This window comes from Eumetopias jubatus, unplaced genomic scaffold (assembly GCF_037043125.1).
Source record: "Eumetopias jubatus isolate StellerSeaLion01/CBP00866 unplaced genomic scaffold, mEumJub1_p1.0 scaffold_12, whole genome shotgun sequence".
NCBI lineage: Eukaryota > Metazoa > Chordata > Mammalia > Carnivora > Otariidae > Eumetopias > Eumetopias jubatus.
Window position 1 is genome coordinate 111,323,685 of NW_028274818.1, and position 22,700 is coordinate 111,346,384.

At 52.5% G+C, this 22,700-nt stretch overlaps 1 pseudogene; it reads left to right on the forward strand.

Annotated features, from left to right (window-relative positions):
• Nucleotides 1–16,552: 16,552 nt before the first annotated feature.
• LOC114199946 (histo-blood group ABO system transferase 2 pseudogene) lies at nucleotides 16,553–17,218 on the forward strand (annotated as a pseudogene).
• Nucleotides 17,219–22,700: the final 5,482 nt, after the last annotated feature.

A 22,700-nucleotide genomic window follows, 5' to 3' on the forward strand; every position in this document is an offset into this window, starting at 1 on the left:
CAGGAGCAAAGGGGGACAAACGATCCCTGTCCACCTGGAAAGTCTTGTAGCTGTTCTTCTGCTCTGGTCTGGAGCTACTTTTCAAGTGATGTCCTGAGTTATAGAAGGACATGTTGGGCCAGAGATGGTGGGTCACCCCTGCCCATTGGGCCCTACCCTTTTCCTGCAAATGTCTCAGTCCTTGTTGTACAGATGGAGAAACTGAGGCCTGAGGGGGGAAGGGCAGCCCGAGACCTACAAAATTAGTGCAGTGGTAGGACCAGAGACTGGGTCTTCTGTGGGCAGTGCCTTCTGTGACTCCTACTCGGGCCGATCTCCGAGCCCTGCTTTGGGGAGAATGTGGTAGGGGTCACTGTCTCTGCATCTCAGCCTGACCATGTGGCTGTGCAGATAGCCTGAGAGCAGGGCATATGTGGGCAGAGTGCAGACCCCAGGCATGTCTTCCATCCACGGCTGACTGCTATGCCACAGGGACCCAGGCACATGGCTGTAGGTGAGGCCAGTTCTTCTTTTTTTTTTTATTTATTTTTTTTCCTTTTAATTTTTTTATTGTTATGTTAATCACCATATATTACATAATTTGTTTTGGTGTAGTGTTCCATGAGTCATTGTTTGTTCATAACACCCAGTGCTCCATGCAGAATGTGCCCTCCTCAATACCCATCACCAGGCTAACCCATCCCCCTACCCCCCTCCCCTCTAGAACCCTCAGTCTGTTTTTCAGAGTCCATCATCTCTCCTGGTTCGTCTCCCCCTCTGACTTACTCCCCTTCATTCTTCCTCTCCTGCTATCTTGTTCTTTTTCTTTTTTCTTAAAATATGTTGTGTTATTTGTTTCAGAAGTGCAGATCTGTGATTTAACAGTCTTGCACAATTCACAGCGCTCACCGTAGCACATACCCTCCCCAATGTCTATCACCCAGCCACCCCATCCCTCCCACCCCCCACCACTCCAGCAACACTCAGTTTGTTTCCTGAGATTAAGAATTCCTCATATCAGTGAGGTCATATGATACATGTCTTTCTCTGATTGACTTATTTCACTCAGCATAACACCCTCCAGTTCCATCCATGTCGTTGCAAATGGCAAGATCTCATTCCTTTTGATGGCTGCATAATATTCCATTGTGTATATATACCACCTCTTCTTTATCCATTCATCGGTCGATGGACATCTTGGCTCTTTCCACAGTTTGGCTATGGTGGACATTGCTGCTATAAACATTGGGGTGCACGTACCCCTTCGGGTCCCTACATTTGTATCTTTGGGGTAAATACCCAGTAGTGCAATTGCTGGATCATATGTAGCTCTATTTTCAACTGTTTGAGGAACCTCCATACTGTTTTCCAGAGGGGTTGCACCAGCTTGCATTCCCACCAACAGTGTAGGATGGTTCCCCTTTCTCCGCATCCCCGCCAACATCTGTCGTTCCCTGACTTGTTAATTTTAGCCATTCTGACTGGTGTGAGGTGGTATCTCATTGAGGTTTTGATTTGGATTTCCCTGATGCCGAGCGATGTTGAGCACTTTTTCATGTGCCTGTTGGCCATTTGGATGTCTTCTTTGGAAAAATGTCTGTTCATGTCATCTGAGGCCAGTTCTTCTAAGTGGCCAGTTGGTTGAGCCTGGCCTCGGTTCCTTGCTGCCCCAAGGGTACTGGTCGGCTCCAAGGAGAGGCTGTGAGTCTGCCCTTCTCCTCCCAGAAATGGCCCTGGGTCCAAGGGGAGGCTTGGGATGGCTGAGGGGCTCCAGGCCCAAGACGGAAAATTCTACTGGGGGACAGCGTATGAGAGAAGTGCAGGGTCTCTTAGACACACAGCCCCCTGGCTCCCCAGCTTTGAAATATTTGGCTACCATAAGAAAATTGATGCGACCGAGGGAAGCTCTGGAAATCATTTTGTAGATTATGTAATCTAGGTTCTGTGGCCAGGTAATTACCATGAATTCAACAAGGTAACGGAGAAAACCAGCGTTTAGGGCTCGTTGTCAGCAACAAAGCTTCCTTCTCCGTGTCCAGCAGCCCAGCCTCTACTGTCTGCATCGATGCACAGCTGTGCACAGCCCTTTGGCGAGGGCATCCCTCTTCTCTCTCCTTCCCTCCCTTCCTTCCTATGAGGACTTGTTTTGCTTGTTTCTTTTCCTTTTGCAAAGAAAACGAATTACAAAGCATTCAGAAAAGAGAAAAACGAGTAAATAACCCGGTTTTCCACAATACTGAAATAAGGCATCCTTGCCGCCGTGGAGCTTCTTGCCCTATCAACCTCTGCTAACCTCTGGGCTCTGCCCCCACCCCGAGCTGCTGGGGCGGGGCCCATCCCCAGAGAGGGCTGGGGCCGGCGGCGTTCCCATCTAGGGCCGCCGGCGAGGCCTCACCCACCCCAGACGAGAAGCTCTCCAGGTGTGGTTTCTCCCACGCTCATCCTCCCTAAAAGAAGTAAGAGCTCTTGGTTCATGCGTGTGCAGGAGGCCAGGGAGGAGCTAGGAGCCAAGCTACGCTGGGTCTCTCTGAAACCTTTCTTTGCAAGACGGCTTGTTCCTGAAGTTGACCCCCTTAGTTTCCCTCTCCTGGATTAGCTGCTGTGGGCTAGCTTGTTTCCCAGTTTTAACACCTTTGGTTCATTTCATCACCTTCTGAGTGGTGGGAAATCCAGGGTCCCTAAGCAAGAGGCTAGGTGATTTCACGGGCAGGGTCTTCCCCATCCCCACCAGCAGGCCGTGTCCTGGGAGAGTCCCACGAAAGCTGTTCCTCTGACCCAGGGGCCTGGGGGTGCCCTCAAAGACCCCTGATAGCCGTCACCCCCAAGAACATCACCACCTGTCAGTTTGGTCTCCGAGAATGTTCCTTCACGGGCTCCTTCCTATTGTTGGCACAGCCTGGAGCCCAGAAACAATGAGGCAACCCCTCTCAGTCCCTTTGTAAAGAATAGATTGACTGCAGGACAAATCATTTACACACAGACAGTGAAATGGAAGGTATTCTGTTGCTAATCTGCCTTCACAAAGAGAGGGGCTTTGTTTGTAAATTTTAGACCCAGAAATTAACTCTTCTCCCAGCATCAGGTAATTCTCTGTTCTCCTTGAAGCAGAATGCTCTTTCTCTGGAGGCTATGTGCACAGTGAAGCTGGAGGCCCCTAGAGGAGTCCGCCAGGTGCCCCTGGAAGACACATAGGACCTGAGGCAGGGCAGTGTGGCACTGTGTCCAGAAGGGGCCAGTCGGGTCTGACCAGAGAAGCCTCCTGGCCTTCTTCCCCTTTGCCGTGGTGCAGGGAGCAGTGTCCTTGCAGGGCATGGGACCAGGGCCTGCAAGGTGAGAGAGCTGCTTCAGAAGCTCGTTCTGAAAGCCTGTCTCCTCTCTGTACCTTGCATGTGGGATCACATCGCTAGGTGAGCCCCTTCCACGTCTGCACAGGGCAGACACTGGTTCCTGTTTCTCTCTGCTTCTCAAGGGTGTCCTGACCCTTGGAGAATCTCTCAGGACCGCAGCATGGGATCACCTTGCTAAGCTCCAAGTCCTCAGGCAGTGCTGCCTGCCCTTCCATGCATGCCATGCTGGCTCTGATGCTTGGGCCCTGCATGCTGCACACATCCAGGATGCTTGAGAATTTTCCAAGACCAGGTTGAGGAGGGGAGCGATGCAACCATACCATTTGTCCTGGGCCGTGGAGACCCCACTTCATCATCTGCGTGTTCTGTGGGGTGTTGGCATAGGGGCATCCTGGCTCAGGGTGACACATCCCAGGACAGTAGAGAGCAGGGTCTGGCTTGGGCTGGGGCCTGACTGTGAGTCCATGCAATGCAGACCCTGCCCCCAGACCATGAATTGAGCAGGGGTCTGCATGAGCTCTCAATCTTCTCTCCATGGGGACAGGAGACAGCTGCTGGTGCACCCTGTCTGCCCTCAGTGAGCAGTGGGTCCAAGATCAAGATGCCCACAGGTGAGGTGTTTGGTGAGAGCATGTTTCCTGGTTCACAGATAGCACCTCCTTGCATGTCCTCACTTGGTGCGGGGGTGAGGAGGCCTTGTGGGGTCTCTTTTACAAGGGCCCTACTCCCATCCATGAAGGCTCCGTCCCCCTGTCCTAACCACCTCCCAAAGGCCCCAACTCCTAACACTATCATCCTGGGTGTTGGGATTCTAACACACGAGTTTTGGGGGCACGTGCGCATTCAGACCGTACAGGTGTTGTATCTCCAGCCTCATCCCCCGCTGTCTCCTGCTCTTTCTCCGCCTTCCATAGACACTGCCTTCAGAATTCCCAGATGAACCTGCTCCCTGTTCCCTGCAGTCATGTCTCCAAACCCCGAATCTTCCTCAGTAGCCTTGGTTGGCGTATATTTCGGGTACAAAGTAGGCCGGGTGTTCATCGGAGCACCCAGGGCTGTGCAGGTGCGCTGTGACCAGGCGTCCTTGGCCCCATTCCCGTCTGTTGGAGCCAGCGTGTGCCGTTGGCCCTGGGCCCTTCCAGCTGTGGAACTCCTGCTCAGACTCGCACTCTGGCTCCACAGGCAGGAAAGGCTAATGTGGCAGAGGGAGACTGGACACACGAAGGTTTGCACCCCTGGGCTCAGGTGATGTGTTCCTCCTATCTCATCCCATCTGCTTCGCTCGGTGCCGTTTCAGCTTATTCAAAGAGCCCTGTGATTCCAGCATACTAATTTGGTCGATGAGCCTCTGTGGCCCATGACCTCTGGGACAGCTTGTCTGGCTTTGGAGGAGACGAAGCCGTCTCTTCACTACCGCCTTCAGCTGCAGCTCCTCCACGTGCTCTGGAGGACACAGACACAGCCTGCCTCTGTCTTGAGAGCTGCATCTGAGGAGTCTGGCTTGAGGGGTTAATTCCATGCAGGAGGCTGGGACCTCAGTGAAGTCTCAGGGGTACTGGTGCCCCCCTGCGAGCTCCAGAGAGCAGCCCCCATGTCGCCCTGGCCGGGCCTGGTTCCTCCATGCTAGCTGATGCCTGCTCTGTTCCCAGATGCACACCAGCCCTGAAGTCACCTGCCTCACATGCTTTTCAAGTGGGGAACACCTGAATCAGGTATTCCTGGGTAAGTCAGTAGAAGTTACTCTCTCTTTTTCACCCACTTTGTGCCATTACATCAGCCAAGCATGTCCCTTGTGTATAGAGGATGATAGTTTGTCTTCTCCTCTGTCATCACTAGCTGTTTTTTGACTTCTAGAAATGATTTGGCAGCTCATGTTTTCTATGTTTCACATTATTTAGAGAGATGTTTATACCCATGGGTGGGCACATAAATAAACATGCACGTCTGGGACAATATTCCTTTCCAGTTGTCATCTGCTAATAATTGACATCTCACGAATGCTAATTAAATTAATTAAATGGCTGTGTTGCCCAAAAGTTGATCTGTATGATGACGAATGTGACAGGTTTTGTATGTTCTTTTTAAAGACACTCTTTTGGGCTGCCTTTTAAAATGAATTTGTTCAATTCCATAATCAATCACTGTATACCTTGTTAGAGGGCTGGCATTCTCAGTGAAGTGCAGTGAGGTCCCTCACACAGCCTCCATACAGGAGCAGGTGTATGAATTCAGCAGTCGTTTGTTGAGCGCCTCCTGTCGGGCAGGTTCTGAAGTGTTTGATCCTGGCCCTGGTTAGCTCTTCTTAGGATGCTTAGATCTTTTGCGGGAGAACAAAGTTCTAGTGGTCTTAATGCCCACAGGTGAGTTCTTTCCCTTCTTATATAGTTTTCCTGTGTTCACCTGCTCTCAAGAAACACATGTAGGTTTGGGCGAGATGGAAGTGACCCATGGAAACCTGGCCTTTTTCGATGTCATTGCCACTTGTCCTCAGAATCCTGGGCCAGCCTGGACTTGCTCCACAATTGTAACATGTCTTCTGTGGGCATATTTATATTCATTTCAGTAAGTACCATGATACAAGCACGTTCTTATACAAATAATTAGTTTGCAAAATCTCCATACTGTTCTGTTATTTATTTAGTCAGTGCCATGCTGCTGGATTATTCCTTTTTTAAAGCTATTAACAATAATATTAATATTCCTAAGGAAAAAAACCACCTGACTAATATTTGGAATAAAGATACCACCTTAGTAGATATCTAATTGCTTCACCTGAACCCATATTCCTTTTCCAAATAAAGGGTCAGTTGTGTGGACTGCTCTCCCTCAGGAAGCTCACACTCATATTCCAGAGGTGGAAGGAGACTTCCTGTCTTCCTTTCAGGGAGCATGCAATTATGGAGGCGACTGGTCCCAGCAAACAGACCCGGCATTCTTCTCCCTCTCTGAGTCAGACAAAAGATCTGGGCCGGTCCAGATAACAACTGTTCCTCATGGGCATTAACATCAGGAGAGTGAATGTCACCTGATGTGTCGGGCTATAGCCTCCGTAAGATCAAATCTTTTGGCTAACAAGAGTTAGGCACAGCCAGGTGCTCCATGTGACCGTGTGACAGGTGTGTGGATAACCCACACATCCAGGAGCCCTAAGGAGCCTCACCACGTCCAGACAGTCCCAGTGATGGCATGGCTTTGCACACAGGTGCAGCCCTCAGGCACTGGCTCATGGCTGCGTGTTCTCTTCTGCTCTCTGCTCTATAAAGTTAAGCCACAGGATGGCTGGAGCATAGAACATGGAAGGTAGGAGGTTGTTGCTCTTGCAGGAGAGGCAGGCTGGCAGCGGTGACATGAGCAAGAAGTGGGGAAACTGTGAGAAGCAGGTCCAAGAAACCAAAAAAAGCCAGTAGATGGGGCAGGTGGTGTCAGGGATACTTCCCTGTGGAACTTATTGCTTTATTGTTCAATGATCCATGGTTTGGTCTTGCGGACTTGTGTGCCAAAGCCCCGATGGGACCTGGGGTTGCCCAGGCCTCTGTATCATGTGCTTGTCAGCCGTAACTCAAGCTTGCATCCTTTTCACCTTCCAAGGAGCAAAGGTATCAGTGGTCCCTGCAAACTACAACCCAGGTCTTCCCAGTTTGCAAAGGAATGACCCTGGGGACCCGGCTTCCTGATGTGGTACTTTCTGACCTCAAGCTGTCTCCTCATTGGCAACCTGGTGCATTTTGTAAATAGGGCCCATGTTTGCTAATTCAGCCACATCAAAGTTAATAAGATCAAATAAGGTCCTTTCATATTACATTAGTTGACATCAAATCCAATTAGATATTTCTGAAAATCGGAGTTGACAGAAGCCTGCCCCCACAAGTAAGTTTTGCAGAAAATGAGTCCTGACTCATGGAGCAGCAACTCAAACATTCGGCTTGTAGCTGAGACCCTCCTGTAAGCTCCCCTCCCATAGCGTACGTCCTGTCTCCTGTTGCTGCCAAGTGGGGATCAGCTCCAGGGCTGGCCTCCTGTCTGTGACATTGTACATGGCCTCAGCACGAGCAGATGGGGCACTGGCATGGAGGCTGGAACAGGGAACTAACAGCATCTGGTCCCAATTGTAATTTCCGAGGGGATCCAGTATGAAGAGCAGAGCCACTAGGGTGTATGGCGCTGATGTAGAGAGATGTCCATGGTGCTGAAATGACCCCCAGAGGGCCCCCCCAACCCCAATCCCACCTCTTTCTGCCACTAACAGATGCCAAGAAATTCCATGACCAGGTGAATGAGGGGCATCAGCCCAGGGAGGTGGAGGGCAGCAAAGTTGTCCGTAGTTCTGACCACTCCCCACTGTGGGCCCATCTATGGCAGCATGAAGACATCTTTAGCTTCAACCACTTGTTTCGGGAAAACACTTAACCAGTCTCACAAAGTCAGCATTTACTTCCAAGGGTCTTTCTGGGCACTTCAGGGCTGCAGTGGGTGGTGAGGGCACTGTAGCCCTGTGATTTTGAGGAAAGATGCCCCCCATGGTGAAAGACCCCAGGCCTAGGTGTTCTGGGGCTGGGCTGGCTGTTAAGTGCGCTCAGAGGTCAGGGTCAGCGTACAGGGCTCTATGGTCAGTGGTGGGCCTAGGGTCAGTGGCGCCCCCCAGTGCTCCTTCTGCGCAGAGGGTGTTTTTGTTTTTGTTTTTTGTCTCTCTAACCCCAGTAACTGGCTGGGACCTGTGCCATTTTTAATTCAGGAGATGTTAAAAATTGAATATTGGAACTAGTCCAGCCCAGTACGCGCCCCCCCCCCACCTCCCTGCTGCTATGGTAACCTCCTTGATGCCTGCTTGGCACCATGCAGCTGGAGGCCCACCAGTGGTCGATGAGAATTCCTTGAATGCCTGATGTGTTAAGGAACTTGTCTTGGTTTCACTGTGAAGGCTGAGGAGACAGTTGCTAGGACAGGGGGTCAGGGTGAGCAGGGGAGGGGATTGGGTTCAGCAGCTGGAAGCCCCCCTAAGACTCTAGACCTAAAACACCTAGAGATGGTGTTTTGGGGTAAGGTGTGCACCTTCCCTGCCAGCCCATTTTATCCTGCTCTGGCCCACCTCTCAGAAGTCTTCATGGGAGTCTCCCTTTGCAGGTAACCTCTGATGTGTCTGATGACCACAGTGTCAACTGGAGACACAAGCTGGGCAAGGGGTTCCCCCTCAGGACTCTGGCCCTCAACCATGAGATGCATGTGAATACTTGGGACCACCCCTCTCCAGGACAGCACCCTCAGGCAGGACTGAGGGAAGCAGCCCCCTGATGTGGTGCTCTCAGAACAGAGCCTTGCCCGTGTTCAAGGGAGGCACTTGCTGGGCTGTGGTCATTCATTTCCCTGCTGTCCTGTCCTTGCCTCTTTCCACAGGGGCCCTTGCAGGAAAAGCTCCTTGGGGTTTAACCCTTTCAATCTCCCTCCTAACTTCCCTCACTGAGGAAGGTTCTGAAGCACACTCTCTCGTCCCCTTGTAAAGCCATTCCAGAGTTGGAAACATGACCAGGAGATACCTGAGCCCGATGTTGTCTTTGCTGGTACTTCATCGAAAGAGCTCAGGTGGAGATCCGAACCACTGCAGGCCCCACCAACGTCCTTACTGAGAATGAATCCTGTCAAGGCCCTGGGGCTCACTGGCTTCAGGGCAGCCCCGCGTTCAGTACTGGTGTCCCCCCTTCCTCTCAACTCTGCTGTGGGCTTTTCAGTAGTTTTTGTGTGTGGGTTAAGGTACGGGTCTGGTGGTGTTCTGCTTGAGGCTGTCCAGTTTTCCCAGCACGACTCATCGAAGAGACTGTTCTTTCACCATTGTGTATTCTTGGCTCCTTTGCTATCAATTAATTGACCACACATGTATGGGCTTGTTTCTGGACCCTCCATTCTGCTCCCTTGGTCCTTCTGTGTCTTAGCCCGTACCATACTGTTTTGGTTACTATAACTTTGTGATGTAGTTTGAGATCAGAGAATGTGATGCCTCCTGCTTTGCTCTTCTTTGTACAGATTGCTTTGGCTCTTTGAGATCCTCTGTGGTTTTGTACATGTTTTGGGATTGTTCCAGTTCTGTGCAAAGTGGCACTGAAATATTGATCAGGATTGCACTGAATCTGTACATCAGTTTGGGTAAAATGGACAATTTTATAATATTCATTTTTATAATCCATGAGCACATCTTTCCATTTATTTGTGTTTTTCAATTTCTTTTTTGAGAGGGAGTGGGAGGGGGCAGAGGAAGAGAGAGAGAGAGAATCTTAAGCAGGCTCTATGCCCAGCGCAGAGCCCTACACGAGGCTCAATCTCACGACTCTGAGATCATGATCATGAGCCGAAATCAAGAGTCAGATGTGTAACTGACTGAGCCACCCAGGTGCACCTTTTTCAGTGTCTTTATCAATGCCTATAGTATAGTTTTCAATGCACAGGCTTTTCATGCCTGTAGTAAAGTTTTTTCCCGTTTTCTTAATTTCTCCTTGTGATGGTTTATTATGAGATTGTCCACTCTAATAATTTTTGTATCTTGATTCCGTATCCTGCAATTTCACTGAATTTGTTTATTTAACTTTTTTTTTCTTGGTGGAGTGATGTGGATGATTGGGAATCCAAAATGTCATGCTTCTACCATATCCTAGGTCATCCACAACACCCACAGCGTAGTGGCCACTAATATAACTGTTCCGCAGCGTCCCTTAGTAATCCATTGTATCTTGTGAACTGTGTCCTGGTAAGGTTTGGCCTCCACCACGAAGTTTGATGTGTTTTATGCTTTTCTGGTGTGTTCCTGATATGGTCGTTTTGAGAAGTAATTTAGTTTCCATGAATTTCCGATGTACAGAAAATCTGCCATAGCAGTAGAAATACTCTATTTCTGCTTTCAGATTTCTGTAGTTGTTTCACACAGCTCCCACTTCATATGACATACTTGTGTGTTTTTTACTCAAAACAGGGACACCTTCCCCAGGAATTCTCATAGAGCTCACAAATGGGGAAATCATTATGATTTCCTCATTATAGTCCAATCCAGAGGCCACTTCAACTGTCACCACCTGCCTGAACTGCGTGACAGTGACTTCTCTTGTAATCCACTTTACTGTTCCCGAGACTTCCACTCACTTCACAAGCATGATTGATTTAAACGTCACGAAGGGCTCCAATCTGGGTAGGCTTTTCTGGATGGCTCTGTAATTTAGTTTGTTTTCAGTCTTCATTCATGTTATAACATGTTTTAGTACTTCAGTCATGACTTTGTGATTCAGTTTACGAGGTATAATAACAACCATTTAAAAGTTTTTTTTTTTTAAGATTTTATTTATTTATTTGACAGAGAGAGACACAGCGAGAGAGGGAACACAAGCAGGGGGAGTGGGAGAGGGAGAAGCAGGCTTCCCGCGGAGCAGGGAGCCCGACGCGGGGCTCGATCCCAGGACCCTGGGATCATGACCTGAGCCGAAGGCAGACGCTTAACGATCGAGCCACCCAGGCGCCCCTAAAAGATTAAAAAAAATAAGAGACTTTAAGTCTACACTTGTATGCCACTAAGTATGTTCCCATTTTTATGCAAAAATCACCACCTTCCACCTCAAGAATGTTTAAATTTTGACCCAGTGAAAGTCTGGGTCTGTTTATTAAACATTAACTCCCCATTCCCCTGTCCCTTCTGCCTGGCAACCTTATCTTACTTTTTGTAGGTGAATTTGATTATTTTGGATACCCCAGACAAATAGAATCTTATAATATTCTTTTCTGCGATTGGTCTGTTGCCCTTGTCATAGTGAGTTGAAGGTTCATCCATATTGTGATATGAATCAGTACTTTAGTTCTTCGCATGGCTGAATAATATTCCATTGTGTATACATTACTCATCCATCCTTCAGTGGACACTTTGGTCAGTTCAGCCTTTTGGCTATTGTGCCTAATGAATTTGGGGGAAAAAATACAGAGAGTCCATGCTCTAAAATATTTTGGGTACATGCCCTGAGGTATAGTAATTTATCCTATTTCTAAGATTTTGAGGAACTGCCATTCAGTGTGCCACAGCAGCTGTACAATTTTACTTCATTCCTTGATATGGTGGAAGAACATTTCAGTTTATGGATCTACCCCATGTCATATATTCATTTACCCTTTGTGGCATGTTTGCATATTTTGTACCATTTTCCAATTGTGAACAGTGTTTCCATGGATATTTATGTTGGTTAGGGTTATGATTATGGGTTCTGGTTTTGGTTCATGATGTGTGGATCATGGTTATAGTTTATGCCTATGACTTATGGTATCTGGTTAGAGTTCATGGTGTATGGTTTATAGATTATGACTTTATGATTTTTTGTTTAATGGTGTATGGCTTTAGGGTTATGGCATGTGGCTTTTTGGTTTCAAACCCTTCGTTTTTTGAGTGCTTTAGTGTGAGGAGGTGGGAAGAAGAGCGAATGAGTGTTATTGGGTCTGAGGGGAAAAGTCTTTGGGGAGTCAGTGGATGAGGGGGTGAGCTGGTGTGTGTTTGTAGGGGACGGTTTAGGAGGTTCCGTGGGTGGTGTGTGTGGAGCTAGTGGGTCCAGAACTTGGAGGGTGATGGAGTAACTGGAGCTTGGGGGTTCCAACCTAGGGGTAGAAGACTTCGAGGGAACTAGGGTTTAGGATCAGAGTACAATCTGAATACAAATCCTTTATCAGATACACGGTTTGCAAATATGTTCTCCCAGCTTGCGGCTTGTCTTTTGGTTCTTTGAACAAGGTTTTCCAGAGTAGAGGTTTTAATTTTACTAAGTCCGTGTTATCAATTTTTCTCTTTTGTGGATCGGTTTTTGTGTTTGCATTTTAAATTTATCCACATTTTCGAGTGAATTTTGGTGCATGTCGTAAAGTTAGTGTCTACATTTCATTTCATATGGTTTGCAATTGATTGTTCCTTAACTATTTTTGGAGAAGTTGGGGGACACTGGGCTCCCCTTCAGTTTCAACTTCCAAAACGTAATGGATTCCGCAGGTCCCCGGGAGGGGGCGCTGTCTCCACCGACCTGTGAGCCCAGCGTGTCCTGCACCGCCTCCACCGCCTGCAGGGGGAGCGCGAGCCCAGCGCCCCGGTGTCGCGCGCACGCGCGTTCGGCTGGCCTCGTGCCTTGGTGGGGGCTCCGGGACCCGTCGTGCGAGCTTCGGGAGGATGTGGATCCGCGTGCGCGCCGACACAAGCCGGCCTCCCCGGGACTCGCTGTGGAGGACGTGGGTCGCTTCCCCACCGACAGGAGCCCGGCCTCCTCGGGGCCCGCTTCCAGAGGACCTGGGGCCGCGTCCACACCGAGTCAGGACTCGCCGCGGGAGGGGAAGAGGAGGTGAAGCCGCCCGAGCGGGGATTAGCCGAGGCGGTCCGTGCTCACAGGACCGCGGGGAGGAGGAAGGGCGCGCTGTGTAGACGGTGGGGTTTTCGTGGCCTTTTGTGCACGCACGCGGACGCCTCGGGAGGCGCTGTGCGCGGGGCTGTCGGGGCTCCCCTTTCCGGGCTCGGATCTGCTCCCGGGCCCCGCGTCTGTGTTTACGCGCCCCCGGATCCGGTTCCTGGGGCTCCTCCGGCAGAGTCTGCGGTCAGGGAGCGGACGCGCCGCGGCGCTGCTCCCGCGGCCACACCCGCTTCAGGGTTGTCGGTTCTGTGTCTGTGAAGACGCCGCTGGAAGCTCGGTACGACTGCGTGGACGGCTTTGGGGGGAGTAGACATTTTCACGGTGTCGGTTCTTCCAGGAGCTCAAGGGTGTCTTCCTTGTGTGTCTCCCTCGATGGCTGCCGCCAGTGTCCTACAGGTTTAGGAGAAGGTCTTTCAGCTCCTTGGTTAAATTTACTCCTGGGCGTTTTGTTCGTTTTGATGCTGTTGTAAGTGACATTGTTCTCCGACTTTATCTCTGATGGTTCGTCATGAGCACATGGAAATGCAAGAGGTTTTTGTGTATTGATTCCGTTCCTTGCGAGTTCATTGGATTTGTTAGTTCTGGTAACCTTAAACCAAAACTGCCAGGTATTTTACCGGCAAAATGGGTTTATTTGAGGACAGCAGAGACTTGCCGTCCGGGGCAAGCCAGCTCCGGCCACCTCACGGGCAAGTGCAAGAAACAAGGGAGATGAACTTTATTTCGTGGAGAAGGAGGAGGAAGTTGGGACGGTCGTCTTGAAGGAAAGTCCACTGGAGAAAAGCAGGGTTCGCGGTGACGGAGGTTTCCCCGCAGGGAGCGCGGATTTCTTATAGCAAGTGAAACCTACGTCTTCCCCTTTGGGGTCTGTAACTGATGAGTCTCTCCCGTGGAGGCTTCTCATGTTGGTTTTTGTACTTGACGGCCGTTCCCGTCCCTGACCCTGAGCGGCGGGCTCCCCGCTCCGGCCTCCCCGCTGGCGTCCCCAGTCCACGTTCCTGAGGTGCCCGTCTTGCATTTTCACAGTTCTAACCAGGTTTTGGGGGAGGGTTGTGGAGAATGGGAATTCCAGATCCCACTGCTTCTGCTGCACCCGAGACACGGGGGCTGCTGACTGAATCCTCCCGCGAGTCTCTCGCTACCACGTGGCCTCCTTCAAGGGCCGGTGGGCTCTCCGCGGTGGGGGAACCGGGTCTGGGAGGGCGCGGCCTCCGTCACAGTCTGGTGTCGTCTCTGCTTCCGTGACCTGGTGCCGCCGTGGCGGTTTGAAGAGTCGTGGACTCTGCGGTGATTTCAGAGTGCGGTCAACCGGTCACCGCAGCGCAAATACGCTTTACCTCCACACTCAGACCCCGGCTGTCGTCTCCTTACCACATTTACCACTTCACACGGGGTGCTTCAGGGCGTGTTACCCCAAACAGGGACACTGTCCCGCGGAACCACCACATACCCGTAAATGAGGAAACCATTACACTCTCCACATTATAACCCAGACCACAGGCCCACTTCCACTGCCACCACCTGCCCCACATCCGAAATGGCCTTTTCCATTCAGATCCAGTTTTCTTTTTCTGGAACCGCTCCGAGACTTTCCCTTCTTTGCACAACCCTGATGGGTTTAAGGAGCACAGATGGCCCCAGTCTGAGCGGCCTTTTCTGTCTGGCTTCCGTCGCTGGGGCTGTTTTCGCAGTGTCCATCCACGTGGTGGCCTGCATTGGTCCCTCATTCATTTTTTCACTGTGACGAAACATAGTAACATTGACCCCTTAAAACATTTCAGGTGCACAGTTCTCGGGCCTTAGCTGAGTTCCCACGGTTGTACATCATTTTCCAGAACTTCTTCCTTCTCCGGGAGGGGGACTCTGTGTGCACCAACTCCTCATTTCCCTTTCCCCTCGGCCCCTGCGGCCACATTCTACTTGGTGTCTCTGGATACTTCGTATAAGTCGGACCACACGGCATCTGTCCTGTGAAAACCAGCATCCCGTCCTTGTTCCTGACTTCAGAGTACAGCTGTCCATCTTCAAACTTGAGCATAGTGTTTACTAGAGATTTACTGAAAAAAATTACCCCTTATTCCTGCTTTCATGAGTGTTTATGTCAGCAACAGACATTGGACTTCGGTTAGAACTTTTCTGCATCAATTCATATGACCACATGTTTTTATTTAAAAATTCATTGCAGTGTATAACATTGCTGGTTTCACTCTATTGAATAACCTTTGAGGTGTTTGTGAAGAGTCACTTGCTTAGGGTGCACAATATAGTTATGAGCTCTTGGTTTTGCAATTTTTCTGATCTGGCTTCTTACATCCATTTTAAGAAAGGTACAGGAATGCATTTTGCTGATTTTGTGATGATTTCATTGGGGCTGGTGTTAGTGGTTAGGATAGGGGTTAGGGGTTGGGCTTAGGGTTGGGGTTAGGGTTAGGGTTAGGGTTTTAGGGTTAGGGTTAGGGTTAGGGTTAGGGTTAGGGTTAGGGTTAGGGTTAGGGTTAGGGTTAGGGTTAGGGTTAGGGTTAGGGTTAGGGTTAGGGTTAGGGTTAGGGTTGTTAGGGTTAGTGTCTCCCTGTTCTCCGCTGCATGGAGCCCACTCTTGTCCAGTAATCAGAGTGATCTTTTTGGAACATAACCTTTGGGCCTCTCTGTGGTCGGCTCCCCTCCTGCCCGTCCTTCCAGCCTCACCTCTCCCACCACGGCCCGCCCCTCTGGGGGCCACCCAGGTGTGTGGTTGTCCCACACGTGCCTCCGGCTTGACTCCAAGCCTTTGCATTGGCTGTGCCTTCTGCCAGGGGCACTCATGCCCCCCCCCCCGTTTCATGTCTGGTTTTTCTCCTCAGTGACTGGGTCTCAGTTGGCCCCCTGATGACCTGACTCATGCCTGCTGGGTGTATGTGCTTGTACCCTATTTAAATGCAGTGCCCCCCTTCCCTTTGTGAGCAATTTACTAACCTGCCGCGTATGGGGCAGGTACAGGGAAGTAGCCTTAGTGCCTACGCAAAAAAATCAGTCTCCTAGGGGCTCACCACACTTGCCTGATGATGGGGAAGCTGCTTTCCTCATGGTGGGGTCCAGCCATGTGAGGCAGCTGGACAAGACTCCCAACTTCTTAGGACCGGGGAGATGTAGACCTGGACCCGGAAGCTCACACCCTTGGATTCAAGGCTGGGGTCTAAGCAAGCCCCCTCTTCTTCCAGGGGTCCTCCTTCCCCTTCCCTGCCCACGGGCTGGACCTGAGCTGGGGGAGTTCGAGGGTGACCCCTCCTAGGAATACCAGTGGTTTACTGAGGACCTTGTCAGCAGGATGCCCGTTGCCTTCCAGGGAGGACCCTACAGGAGGTGGAGACAGCTCTGTGGGGGCCAGCGACCGCCCACTCAAAACAAAGTGGGGCAGGTGGCTGCCCCTGCTGGTTCTATCCAGTCTGTAGGGCACAGAAACAAGGGCTGTGCCCCAAGGTGCTCAACTCTTGGCAGGTGGGGCAGGACTTGTGGGTTTGCCCAGGAGCTCAGCACAGGGGGAGTGTTCCTGGCTCCAGCATGCTGGAGCCCATGTGGGGCTGCATGGGTTTCCAACCTCCTAAGCCTTAGGCTTCCCTTTGTAAGATGAGGTGCTGATGGCCCCCATCTCTGGGAGCAGAACATAGGGAGGCCCTGCTGGCAGATTCCCTCAGGGTAGGCCAGGAGAATGGCTGTTGCTTAAAGCAGCCCAGGGCCTGCCCCCTTGAAGAAGGTGCACATGTGCACAGCCCCCAGCTTTGGGGTCTTGCTGCCAGCCTCTAGCAGTGACCCTCCTCCAGCCCTGTCCCCTGTCCCTGTGGATGCATGGTCTTCCTGGAGCTGTTCCTGCAGCCAGCGGAGACGCACTTCATGGTGGGACACAGGGTCACCTACTATGTCTTCACCAACCAGCCGGCTGCTGGGTCCCGTGTGCCCCTCCGGGAGGGCCGGAGGGTGGTGGTCCTCGAGGTCTGCGGTGCCCCGCACTGGCAGGATGTGTCCGTGCAGCGCATGGCAATGATCAGCTGCTTCTGGGAACAGCACTTCCTCCATGAGGTGGACGACTTGGTGTGCGCGGACGCAGACCTGAAGTTCTGTGACCACATGGGTGTGGAGATCCTGTTCCCCCTCTTTGGCACCCTTTACCCCAGTTTCTACTGGGCGGCCCGTGAGGACTTCAGCTATGAGTGCCGGCCACAGTCCCAGACCCACATCCCCAGGGACCAGGGCAACATTGACTACATGCAGGCCTTTTTGTGGGGTCGGTGGCGGAGGTTCACTGAATGACCTTGGCCTGTCACCAGGCGATGGGAGCCGACCTGGCCAGTGGGATGGAGGGCATATGGCACGACGAGAGCCACCTGAACAGGTACCTGCTGGGACCACAAGCCCACCAAGGTGCTATCTCCAGAGGACCTATGGGGCCTGCAACTGCTGGGCTGCTCCTGTCATGAAGAAGCTGAGATTCGGGCCATGCCCAAGAATCACTAGGGCACCCAGAACTTGTGAGGGGCTGCCCCCATCTCCATCAGGGGGTGCTGCCTTGAGCGGAGCCATCAGAGCAGGTTCCTACTTCTGTCCCCTTAAGGGAAATTGTGGAGCCCAGCACTGCTTGCACGGGCACGCCAGCGCTCCAGCCACCCCTGCGCACAGGAGGCCTTCCTGGGGGCACAAGTTCCTCTCTTTTGGTCACTACATTTTGATCACTTCTGGGTCATTTGCAGCTGTGAACAACTCCAGTTTTATGTCACATGTTTTTCTGTGTCAATGCTGAGCAACCATCTTTAAAAAGAACAATTGAGGGAAAAGGTTTTCTCCCTGGTTCTAAATAGACACCGCCTGGTGGGGCTGGGAGCAGTCCTGTAGCAGCCATGGAACCAGAACAGGTGCTGGCCGGGTCTTCCCTCCCAGTCCTTACACCTCACCGCGGCCAAGGGGCTTCAGGGTCAGGGGTGCGCCGAGCCACCTCTCAGACCCCCAGTCCCCTGAGCACCAGAGGCCTTGGCTGTGGCCGCTAGCTCGGCATCCAGAGCATGGAGCCCTCTGGGTTATTTATGGTTCCTGCCTTGGTTTTAAATGACTATTTCCGCGCTGGTGTTTGTGAAATGTGGGCACTCGCTCCGTCTGGATGCGCATCTCCTTGGGATTCCTCAGTGCCCACCAGTGGGTTTGCACTTGTGCACTCTTTCTGGACCATCTGCCTGCACGGTGTCTTAGCAAGCACTTACTGATGCCTACTGTGAGCTCAGTCACCAACAAGGGGCAGAGCATGAGAGCGAGAACTAAGATACAGGCTCCCTGCTCCTGGGCCCTCCAGGGACTCGCGATGGCCCCATCCTCCTGACTCACTACTTTCCTATTGGTATAATGGACATACAACTGATACTGTCAAGCACATTTCAAGGTACAATTCAGTGGCAATAAGTACATTCACTGTTCTGCACCTGCTGCCTCCATCCATCGCCACAATGTTTTCATCATCCCCAACTGAACCTCTACCCACGAGACCCTAACCCCCCATTCCCTTTCTCCAACCCTGGCACCCAGCAGCTCCTTCCACCTCTGTGAATGGGAGTGCTCTCCATCCCTCACAAGTGGGGTCCTCCGGTGTCGGTCCGTTAGGGACTGGCTTATTTCACATGGCATAATGGCCTCGAGGTCTGTCCCTGTGAGCCTGAACCTCACCACTTTCCCCCCAAAAGTGTGGCTCAGCCCTCTCCTGTCTGAGCCGAACCTCCTCAGTCCCCTCTGCTCCCCTCACCTTCCTCCTCAGCCTGAAGATGATCCCAGCCAGTCTGCAGCTTTGAAGACCTGTTCAGTCCGGATGCCAGGCACATACCCCGGGGGCCTCGGGCCTCACCTATACCCCATCTGTCTATGTCAGGTGCCTACCTCCCTCCCCCAGCTGACCACCTGCACCTCCCACAGGTGTCCCCATCTCAGGAGAGGGAAACACCAAGTCCAGACCCTTGGAGTCCTCTGGGACTTCTTGCTTGCTACCAACTCTCCCAGCAGTGAAGTGGCTACTGGAGGACATTCAATGTCCAAAACATTTAAAGGCATACGTGAGTCTCTGCTGCCTAAGGCAATGGATAACAGTTGGGGCAAATAGAAACCAGGCAGAATCACCGGAAGAAAGGCTGAGGAATGAGGAGCTTTAGGGAAGAAGGGTCTGGAAGCTCTGACTGCCCCTACCTGACCTTCAGATGCTCCTCAGTTACTCCTGTGCCTCTGGTATCTTCCTGGAACCCTGGCATGGCTGTTTTCAGACAGCTCGTCCAGCAGCACCCTCAGTTTCTGGGAGGTGTATTTGCTGGAATCCACAGTGTGTCCTGCTGCCCCACCGGGATCGCTTTTTGAAGGTGCATCGTCCGGGCCATCTGAGGAGCCAAGACTGTGGGTCTGTGACCTGGAGGGATTCTGAGCAGACCTGGTGGGTTGGGAGGGCTGCAAGGTCCAGAGGCAGGTTTCCCGAAAGCCGACTGGGGTCCCCGGCATCCTACCGTTTTTGAATCAAAGCCCTGAGATCTTTAAAATGCCAGCAATGTTACAGCATGGGCCAGAGAAGCAAATGTCCCTGTGCACCCAACCCCACCTAAACTATTGGCCATTTCTTGTCACTTGAGCTGAGGTCAAAGGATTGGGAGTCAGGGCTTGAGGAGGGTCCTGGGCCAGACTTTGTATCTGGGGGACAAAGGCCATCCAGACAAGCTCGTGCTGAGCCTGAGGAGGGGGTCTGTGTGGAGACCCCAGCTGCAGGCACTGCTGTCCACGGAGGCCCCCTCAGCCTGCCCCAGTGCACCTGCTGCTGGGGGAGAGCCTGCCCCCTCCTCTCTGCCTGAGGGCTCTCTCCTACACCAGGTGCCTCCTCCCCTGCCAGCCACTGCCATCCTGCACCCTGGGAGGGTGGCTACCCCGAGTTCCTCCAGCTGCTGGGGGAGCACCTGCCCCCTCCTCTCTGCCTGAGGGTTCTCTCCTGCATCAGGTGCACCTCCTCTCCTGCCAGTCACTGTCAGCCTAGAGCCTCGGAGGGTGGCTACCCTGACCACCTCCAGCCCTGGGGACAGAGCTGCTGTGGGTGAGATGTGGTCTCCCAGCAGGTCTGAGCACCAGGTCCCCACCGTGCTCCCTCTCCTCCTGCAGACTCACTGTGCCACATCCTCCCTCAGTCTCCCTGGGCCCAAGTCTTCTTCTGCTCGCGGACCATCCTTGACCCAGGCTCCACACGCTGGGACTGGGAGCAGGTCGTCTGGACCTTCTGGACTCTCGCTTCCATGCCCATGACATGGGTACAGTCTGGCCTCACAGAGTGCTCAGCGCAGGAAGAGGCAGGCCACTGCAAGGGAGATGCCAAGTGACCCCAGAGGGAGCACACAGTCCTTGCAAAAAGCACCGGACTCACAGGACCCAGCATGGGATGTGGGCGTCAGGCCAGGGGGCACAGGGAGTCCTGGTGGGGGTGGCCCTGGCGGGGAGGCCACGGAAGGGTCCCAGAAGAGGCAGGAGACAAGGAAGACGACAGGACAGAGCTTCCCAAGGAGGTTGATGGAAGGATCAGAGAATCGCAGAGACCCTTGGGAAAACTCAGAGGCCCTGGAGATGTTGGCTGAAACGTGTCATTTGGTCAGAAAACCTGGGTCACAACACCGCAGTCGACACTGGATGATTTACTCTTTGTTGGTTCTAGGAATCAGTAGGTACCTGCCAGTAGAACTCACATTGCATGAAGTCTAGGGTATACTTACTTTTCATCACTTTTCAGGACTAGATTTTTCTAGAGAAAGTGCTAAGCATGGGTCTCTCCATTCTTTTCTTTGTGCAACTGGCCTGTGTTTTCAGGAGCCGATTCCTGGTGCTCATCTCCACTGCTAACCCTGAGGACTGCCCCCATCACCTCCCACAGTGGACGTGACCATGTGGGTTGGGGGGTGCTCACTGATGTAGCCCCAGTGCTCAGTACACAGCAGGGACCCCAGATCCTCTGCTGAATGAGGGAGGAAGGAGGGAGGGAGGGAGGGGGAGGGAGGTGAGGGTTGGAGGTGGGGAATGAATGAGGGAGAGAATGAATGAGGGAGGGAGTAAAACCACAGAAGCTGGGTCCATAAATCAGGAGTCCTTATTTGGGGTGAGGTCCGAGGGCATCACAGCCTGGGCCCTGGATGGTGGCTCAGGGCACGTCCATCTGTCCTCCCAGTGCTGACCTTCCTTCTGCTTGGACCCGCTGTCATCCTGGATCCTCTCCCCCTCCTCCTCAAACAATTCTCAATGTTCCCAGGGGCAGGGTGGCAGGAGGGGGTCTCAGGAGGGGCTTCCCGGATCCTGTGCCCCAAACGACAATGTGACAGTAGCTGCAGGGCATTCTGTCATGAGGACTGGGACCGTGGATCCCATCCATCTCCTTGGGCATTAGTGCTGTTCCATTCCCTGCTCTCTCCAGCACCGCTGTGATGAACACTCCTGACAATAGGTGTGTGAAAAACCGAGCCAGAGTTTCCGGGGCTGAGTCCGAGGCTGAGGATGGGTGCCCCTGTGGCCTGGGATGGGTGCTGCTCACTGTTCTCCCAGACAAGGGTGCCTGTCACCGTTCTCTCCAGGGGACCTCTACTTCCTCATGTTCTCCCCAGGGCTGCTGGTCCCCAGACCAGACACCTGCCAGTCTGAGGGTGACCAGCGCTGCCTCCATAGGGTTTCCTTTGCCGGAGTCCTTCCCCAGGAGCTCCCGCATCTCTGACACATATTCCCTGCGTGCCTATCCTTCCGCCTTGGACTTGCATGTGTTTGGTCTCCGTCCCTGTGGAACCTAGTGACTGGGAGCGTGGTTGGACCAGAGTCAGGTGAAACCTTTCTGTGGCCTTGGGTTGTGAGCAATGCTTTTGCCCTTTGTGGTGTGTCTTCCAGCTTTCTGCATTTCCCTGGTTTCTGTGTGGGTCACAGGAGGAACGAGCAGTGTCCTGTCTGGGGTCAGGCTGTGGTGTCCCAGCAGGACCAGGGTTCTCGGCCCTGAGATTGTGCCCATAATTCCTAAAGTGGCCTCTATGATTACATCTGATGTGTAATCCATCGGGGATTTCAATATCAAATAAGGGAAATTTTATGACAAATAAACACAGAAGAAAACGAGTCCCCTTTGAAGTTAGGGGGGCAGACACAAAGGCCCCTATTGTGTGATTCCAATACCAGAAACATCAGGAATAGGTAAAGGAACAGAGAGAGAAAGCAGCTTAGGGGTCACCGGGGTCTGGGCTGCAGGAGAAACGGGCAAGGAGGGCTTCTGGTTCGGGGACTCCTTTGGGGAATGAGATATTCTGCGGCAATGTTCTGGGGTGTGGTGGCACAGCGTTGGGCATGTACTTAATGCTCATGATGTGTTCAATTGAAAACAAGTAATTTTATTTAAAACAAATAATAAACAGTATATAGGACATGGAAGGATAAAGTAACAGTTAATATGTACCAGAGAGAAAGAACACGGGGGGAGGGGATGAAACACTGGGGCAGGGTCTCGGGTTCCGGCGATGGAACTAAGGGTGATTGTACAAGGAGCTCTCCCTGCAGGGCTGTGGGCTCTGGATGTGGCCGTGGGAGCCCTGCAGGAGCAGGAGTAGGGGCAGGGCTCAGGATAGGGGCAGGGACAGGGGCAAGGCCAGAGGTAAGAGCAGGGGCAGGGGCAGGGGCAAGGGGAGGGACAGGGTCAGCAGTAGTGGCAGGTGCAGGATCCAGGGCAGGAGCAGGGACAGGAACTGGGTCAGGGGCAGGAACAGGACCCCTGGCAGGGGCAGGGGAAAGGGCAGTGGCTCTGGCAGGAGTACGGACAGGGGCAGGAGCAAGGGTAGGATCTGGGTCAGGGACAGTGGCTCTGGCAGCGGCAGGAACAAGAGCACAGGCAGGGGCAGGGGCTGGGGCAGGGGTAAGGGAAGGGGCAGGAGCCGGGTCAGGTTCTGGTTCCGAGGCAGGGGCAGGGGCTGGGGTGGGG